This window comes from Sardina pilchardus, chromosome 5 (assembly GCF_963854185.1).
Source record: "Sardina pilchardus chromosome 5, fSarPil1.1, whole genome shotgun sequence".
In the NCBI taxonomy this organism is placed as follows: Eukaryota; Metazoa; Chordata; class Actinopteri; order Clupeiformes; family Clupeidae; genus Sardina; species Sardina pilchardus.
The window spans coordinates 516,803-523,352 of NC_084998.1; the positions used below are offsets into that span (position 1 = coordinate 516,803).

General features: G+C 52.8%; 10 non-coding genes across 10 annotated transcripts; all 10 read left to right on the forward strand.

Moving 5' to 3' along the window:
• The first annotated feature begins 479 nt into the window (after positions 1-479).
• Positions 480-551, forward strand: trnaw-cca (transfer RNA tryptophan (anticodon CCA)). Its single transcript has one exon. It is a non-coding gene; the product is annotated as a tRNA-Trp (tRNA).
• Positions 552-1,052: 501 nt separating this feature from the next.
• Positions 1,053-1,124, forward strand: trnaw-cca (transfer RNA tryptophan (anticodon CCA)). The gene has a single exon. It is a non-coding gene; the product is annotated as a tRNA-Trp (tRNA).
• A 566-nt stretch (positions 1,125-1,690) lies between these two features.
• Positions 1,691-1,762, forward strand: trnaw-cca (transfer RNA tryptophan (anticodon CCA)). The gene has a single exon. It is a non-coding gene; the product is annotated as a tRNA-Trp (tRNA).
• Positions 1,763-2,328: 566 nt separating this feature from the next.
• trnaw-cca (transfer RNA tryptophan (anticodon CCA)) lies at positions 2,329-2,400 on the forward strand. The gene has a single exon. It is a non-coding gene; the product is annotated as a tRNA-Trp (tRNA).
• A 566-nt stretch (positions 2,401-2,966) lies between these two features.
• Positions 2,967-3,038, forward strand: trnaw-cca (transfer RNA tryptophan (anticodon CCA)). The gene has a single exon. It is a non-coding gene; the product is annotated as a tRNA-Trp (tRNA).
• Positions 3,039-3,488: 450 nt separating this feature from the next.
• trnaw-cca (transfer RNA tryptophan (anticodon CCA)) lies at positions 3,489-3,560 on the forward strand. The gene has a single exon. It is a non-coding gene; the product is annotated as a tRNA-Trp (tRNA).
• A 566-nt stretch (positions 3,561-4,126) lies between these two features.
• On the forward strand, positions 4,127-4,198 carry trnaw-cca (transfer RNA tryptophan (anticodon CCA)). The gene has a single exon. It is a non-coding gene; the product is annotated as a tRNA-Trp (tRNA).
• A 501-nt stretch (positions 4,199-4,699) lies between these two features.
• On the forward strand, positions 4,700-4,771 carry trnaw-cca (transfer RNA tryptophan (anticodon CCA)). The gene has a single exon. It is a non-coding gene; the product is annotated as a tRNA-Trp (tRNA).
• Positions 4,772-5,337: 566 nt separating this feature from the next.
• On the forward strand, positions 5,338-5,409 carry trnaw-cca (transfer RNA tryptophan (anticodon CCA)). Its single transcript has one exon. It is a non-coding gene; the product is annotated as a tRNA-Trp (tRNA).
• Positions 5,410-5,975: 566 nt separating this feature from the next.
• trnaw-cca (transfer RNA tryptophan (anticodon CCA)) lies at positions 5,976-6,047 on the forward strand. Its single transcript has one exon. It is a non-coding gene; the product is annotated as a tRNA-Trp (tRNA).
• The last annotated feature ends 503 nt before the right edge of the window (positions 6,048-6,550 follow it).

The window sequence follows — 6,550 nt, forward strand, 5'->3', positions numbered from 1 at the left end:
CCATTACTGAAAAGCGAAGGATTTCGGTGAAAAACACCAGTGTCCGCCACGGTGACTTTTACAGGCTTTGACGCGGAGAGTAGCAAAGAGTGCGCTAAGCAAGCGCTGACGGCCAGAGTAAATCGTTCAGCAGTCGGGCATTTCCTCCGCACCAGGGCGAAAGATGGCGTCGCCCGGCTGTAAAGAAATCGCCTGAACAGGGACTTGAACCCTGGACCCTCAGATTAAAAGTCTGATGCTCTACCGACTGAGCTATCCAGGCTTCGAGAGAGCACCCAGCTCTGCACGAACGTGGCTGTATCTTGGCTCTTCCTAACGTACGTTGGTAAGTCATGCACGGCGTGGCAAAGTTACAGCAAGCGAAACGTCTGCAGGTGCAACAGAGAATGGCTCCCCCTGCACTGAAAGCCTGCATTGCTCGAGGTTTCAATAGCAGATACAGGGAGAAGTGGGAAAGTTTATCTGTGCAGCACCTGTGGGACCTCGTGGCGCAACGGTAGCGCGTCTGACTCCAGATCAGAAGGTTGCGTGTTCAAATCACGTCGGGGTCATAGAAATCACCGCTCAACTCTTTTCACCGTCCAACTCAGCGACAGCACTTTGGCTGAAAGGCAATTAGTGGGCCTGTGAATTACAGGCTTTGACGCGGAGAGTAGCAAAGAGTGCGCTAAGCAAGCGCTGACGGCGAGAGTAAATCGTTCAGCAGTCGGGCATTTCCTCCGCACCAGGGCGAAAGATGGCGTCGCCCGGCTGTAAAGAAATCGCCTGAACAGGGACTTGAACCCTGGACCCTCAGATTAAAAGTCTGATGCTCTACCGACTGAGCTATCCAGGCTTCGAGAGAGCACCCAGCTCTGCACGAACGTGGCTGTAACTTGGCTCTTCCTAACGTACGTTGGTAAGTCATGCACGGCGTGGCAAAGTTACAGCAAGCGAAACGTCTGCAGGTGCAACAGAGAATGGCTCCCCCTGCACTGAAAGCCTGCATTGCTTGAGGTTTCAATAGCAGATACAGGGAGAAGTGGGAAAGTTTATCTGTGCAGCACCTGTGGGACCTCGTGGCGCAACGGTAGCGCGTCTGACTCCAGATCAGAAGGTTGCGTGTTCAAATCACGTCGGGGTCATAGAAATCACCGCTCAACTCTTTTCACCGTCCAACTCAGCGACAGCACTTTGGCTGAAAGGCAATTAGTGGGCCTGTGAATTTCAAGCCATTACTGAAAAGCGAAGGATTTCGGTGAAAAACACCAGTGTCCGCCACGGTGACTTTTACAGGCTTTGACGCGGAGAGTAGCAAAGAGTGCGCTAAGCAAGCGCTGACGGCGAGAGTAAATCGTTCAGCAGTCGGGCATTTCCTCCGCACCAGGGCGAAAGATGGCGTCGCCCGGCTGTAAAGAAATCGCCTGAACAGGGACTTGAACCCTGGACCCTCAGATTAAAAGTCTGATGCTCTACCGACTGAGCTATCCAGGCTTCGAGAGAGCACCCAGCTCTGCACGAACGTGGCTGTAACTTGGCTCTTCCTAACGTACGTTGGTAAGTCATGCACGGCGTGGCAAAGTTACAGCAAGCGAAACGTCTGCAGGTGCAACAGAGAATGGCTCCCCCTGCACTGAAAGCCTGCATTGCTCGAGGTTTCAATAGCAGATACAGGGAGAAGTGGGAAAGTTTATCTGTGCAGCACCTGTGGGACCTCGTGGCGCAACGGTAGCGCGTCTGACTCCAGATCAGAAGGTTGCGTGTTCAAATCACGTCGGGGTCATAGAAATCACCGCTCAACTCTTTTCACCGTCCAACTCAGCGACAGCACTTTGGCTGAAAGGCAATTAGTGGGCCTGTGAATTTCAAGCCATTACTGAAAAGCGAAGGATTTCGGTGAAAAACACCAGTGTCCGCCACGGTGACTTTTACAGGCTTTGACGCGGAGAGTAGCAAAGAGTGCGCTAAGCAAGCGCTGACGGCCAGAGTAAATCGTTCAGCAGTCGGGCATTTCCTCCGCACCAGGGCGAAAGATGGCGTCGCCCGGCTGTAAAGAAATCGCCTGAACAGGGACTTGAACCCAGGACCCTCAGATTAAAAGTCTGATGCTCTACCGACTGAGCTATCCAGGCTTCGAGAGAGCACCCAGCTCTGCACGAACGTGGCTGTAACTTGGCTCTTCCTAACGTACGTTGGTAAGTCATGCACGGCGTGGCAAAGTTACAGCAAGCGAAACGTCTGCAGGTGCAACAGAGAATGGCTCCCCCTGCACTGAAAGCCTGCATTGCTCGAGGTTTCAATAGCAGATACAGGGAGAAGTGGGAAAGTTTATCTGTGCAGCACCTGTGGGACCTCGTGGCGCAACGGTAGCGCGTCTGACTCCAGATCAGAAGGTTGCGTGTTCAAATCACGTCGGGGTCATAGAAATCACCGCTCAACTCTTTTCACCGTCCAACTCAGCGACAGCACTTTGGCTGAAAGGCAATTAGTGGGCCTGTGAATTTCAAGCCATTACTGAAAAGCGAAGGATTTCGGTGAAAAACACCAGTGTCCGCCACGGTGACTTTTACAGGCTTTGACGCGGAGAGTAGCAAAGAGTGCGCTAAGCAAGCGCTGACGGCCAGAGTAAATCGTTCAGCAGTCGGGCATTTCCTTCGCACCAGGGCGAAAGATGGCGTCGCCCGGCTGTAAAGAAATCGCCTGAACAGGGACTTGAACCCTGGACCCTCAGATTAAAAGTCTGATGCTCTACCGACTGAGCTATCCAGGCTTCGAGAGAGCACCCAGCTCTGCACGAACGTGGCTGTAACTTGGCTCTTCCTAACGTACGTTGGTAAGTCATGCACGGCGTGGCAAAGTTACAGCAAGCGAAACGTCTGCAGGTGCAACAGAGAATGGCTCCCCCTGCACTGAAAGCCTGCATTGCTCGAGGTTTCAATAGCAGATACAGGGAGAAGTGGGAAAGTTTATCTGTGCAGCACCTGTGGGACCTCGTGGCGCAACGGTAGCGCGTCTGACTCCAGATCAGAAGGTTGCGTGTTCAAATCACGTCGGGGTCATAGAAATCACCGCTCAACTCTTTTCACCGTCCAACTCAGCGACAGCACTTTGGCTGAAAGGCAATTAGTGGGCCTGTGAATTTCAAGCCATTACTGAAAAGCGAAGGATTTCGGTGAAAAACACCAGTGTCCGCCACGGTGACTTTTGCTGTAAAGAAATCGCCTGAACAGGGACTTGAACCCTGGACCCTCAGATTAAAAGTCTGATGCTCTACCGACTGAGCTATTCAGGCTTCGAGAGAGCACCCAGCTCTGCACGAACGTGCCTGTAACTTGGCTCTTCCTAACGTACGTTGGTAAGTCATGCACGGCGTGGCAAAGTTACAGCAAGCGAAACGTCTGCAGGTGCAACAGAGAATGGCTCCCCCTGCACTGAAAGCCTGCATTGCTCGAGGTTTCAATAGCAGATACAGGGAGAAGTGGGAAAGTTTATCTGTGCAGCACCTGTGGGACCTCGTGGCGCAACGGTAGCGCGTCTGACTCCAGATCAGAAGGTTGCGTGTTCAAATCACGTCGGGGTCATAGAAATCACCGCTCAACTCTTTTCACCGTCCAACTCAGCGACAGCACTTTGGCTGAAAGGCAATTAGTGGGCCTGTGAATTTCAAGCCATTACTGAAAAGCGAAGGATTTCGGTGAAAAACACCAGTGTCCGCCACGGTGACTTTTACAGGCTTTGACGCGGAGAGTAGCAAAGAGTGCGCTAAGCAAGCGCTGACGGCCAGAGTAAATCGTTCAGCAGTCGGGCATTTCCTTCGCACCAGGGCGAAAGATGGCGTCGCCCGGCTGTAAAGAAATCGCCTGAACAGGGACTTGAACCCTGGACCCTCAGATTAAAAGTCTGATGCTCTACCGACTGAGCTATCCAGGCTTCGAGAGAGCACCCAGCTCTGCACGAACGTGGCTGTAACTTGGCTCTTCCTAACGTACGTTGGTAAGTCATGCACGACGTGGCAAAGTTACAGCAAGCGAAACGTCTGCAGGTGCAACAGAGAATGGCTCCCCCTGCACTGAAAGCCTGCATTGCTCGAGGTTTCAATAGCAGATACAGGGAGAAGTGGGAAAGTTTATCTGTGCAGCACCTGTGGGACCTCGTGGCGCAACGGTAGCGCGTCTGACTCCAGATCAGAAGGTTGCGTGTTCAAATCACGTCGGGGTCATAGAAATCACCGCTCAACTCTTTTCACCGTCCAACTCAGCGACAGCACTTTGGCTGAAAGGCAATTAGTGGGCCTGTGAATTACAGGCTTTGACGCGGAGAGTAGCAAAGAGTGCGCTAAGCAAGCGCTGACGGCGAGAGTAAATCGTTCAGCAGTCGGGCATTTCCTCCGCACCAGGGCGAAAGATGGCGTCGCCCGGCTGTAAAGAAATCGCCTGAACAGGGACTTGAACCCTGGACCCTCAGATTAAAAGTCTGATGCTCTACCGACTGAGCTATCCAGGCTTCGAGAGAGCACCCAGCTCTGCACGAACGTGGCTGTAACTTGGCTCTTCCTAACGTACGTTGGTAAGTCATGCACGGCGTGGCAAAGTTACAGCAAGCGAAACGTCTGCAGGTGCAACAGAGAATGGCTCCCCCTGCACTGAAAGCCTGCATTGCTTGAGGTTTCAATAGCAGATACAGGGAGAAGTGGGAAAGTTTATCTGTGCAGCACCTGTGGGACCTCGTGGCGCAACGGTAGCGCGTCTGACTCCAGATCAGAAGGTTGCGTGTTCAAATCACGTCGGGGTCATAGAAATCACCGCTCAACTCTTTTCACCGTCCAACTCAGCGACAGCACTTTGGCTGAAAGGCAATTAGTGGGCCTGTGAATTTCAAGCCATTACTGAAAAGCGAAGGATTTCGGTGAAAAACACCAGTGTCCGCCACGGTGACTTTTACAGGCTTTGACGCGGAGAGTAGCAAAGAGTGCGCTAAGCAAGCGCTGACGGCGAGAGTAAATCGTTCAGCAGTCGGGCATTTCCTCCGCACCAGGGCGAAAGATGGCGTCGCCCGGCTGTAAAGAAATCGCCTGAACAGGGACTTGAACCCTGGACCCTCAGATTAAAAGTCTGATGCTCTACCGACTGAGCTATCCAGGCTTCGAGAGAGCACCCAGCTCTGCACGAACGTGGCTGTAACTTGGCTCTTCCTAACGTACGTTGGTAAGTCATGCACGGCGTGGCAAAGTTACAGCAAGCGAAACGTCTGCAGGTGCAACAGAGAATGGCTCCCCCTGCACTGAAAGCCTGCATTGCTCGAGGTTTCAATAGCAGATACAGGGAGAAGTGGGAAAGTTTATCTGTGCAGCACCTGTGGGACCTCGTGGCGCAACGGTAGCGCGTCTGACTCCAGATCAGAAGGTTGCGTGTTCAAATCACGTCGGGGTCATAGAAATCACCGCTCAACTCTTTTCACCGTCCAACTCAGCGACAGCACTTTGGCTGAAAGGCAATTAGTGGGCCTGTGAATTTCAAGCCATTACTGAAAAGCGAAGGATTTCGGTGAAAAACACCAGTGTCCGCCACGGTGACTTTTACAGGCTTTGACGCGGAGAGTAGCAAAGAGTGCGCTAAGCAAGCGCTGACGGCCAGAGTAAATCGTTCAGCAGTCGGGCATTTCCTCCGCACCAGGGCGAAAGATGGCGTCGCCCGGCTGTAAAGAAATCGCCTGAACAGGGACTTGAACCCAGGACCCTCAGATTAAAAGTCTGATGCTCTACCGACTGAGCTATCCAGGCTTCGAGAGAGCACCCAGCTCTGCACGAACGTGGCTGTAACTTGGCTCTTCCTAACGTACGTTGGTAAGTCATGCACGGCGTGGCAAAGTTACAGCAAGCGAAACGTCTGCAGGTGCAACAGAGAATGGCTCCCCCTGCACTGAAAGCCTGCATTGCTCGAGGTTTCAATAGCAGATACAGGGAGAAGTGGGAAAGTTTATCTGTGCAGCACCTGTGGGACCTCGTGGCGCAACGGTAGCGCGTCTGACTCCAGATCAGAAGGTTGCGTGTTCAAATCACGTCGGGGTCATAGAAATCACCGCTCAACTCTTTTCACCGTCCAACTCAGCGACAGCACTTTGGCTGAAAGGCAATTAGTGGGCCTGTGAATTTCAAGCCATTACTGAAAAGCGAAGGATTTCGGTGAAAAACACCAGTGTCCGCCACGGTGACTTTTACAGGCTTTGACGCGGAGAGTAGCAAAGAGTGCGCTAAGCAAGCGCTGACGGCCAGAGTAAATCGTTCAGCAGTCGGGCATTTCCTTCGCACCAGGGCGAAAGATGGCGTCGCCCGGCTGTAAAGAAATCGCCTGAACAGGGACTTGAACCCTGGACCCTCAGATTAAAAGTCTGATGCTCTACCGACTGAGCTATCCAGGCTTCGAGAGAGCACCCAGCTCTGCACGAACGTGGCTGTAACTTGGCTCTTCCTAACGTACGTTGGTAAGTCATGCACGGCGTGGCAAAGTTACAGCAAGCGAAACGTCTGCAGGTGCAACAGAGAATGGCTCCCCCTGCACTGAAAGCCTGCATT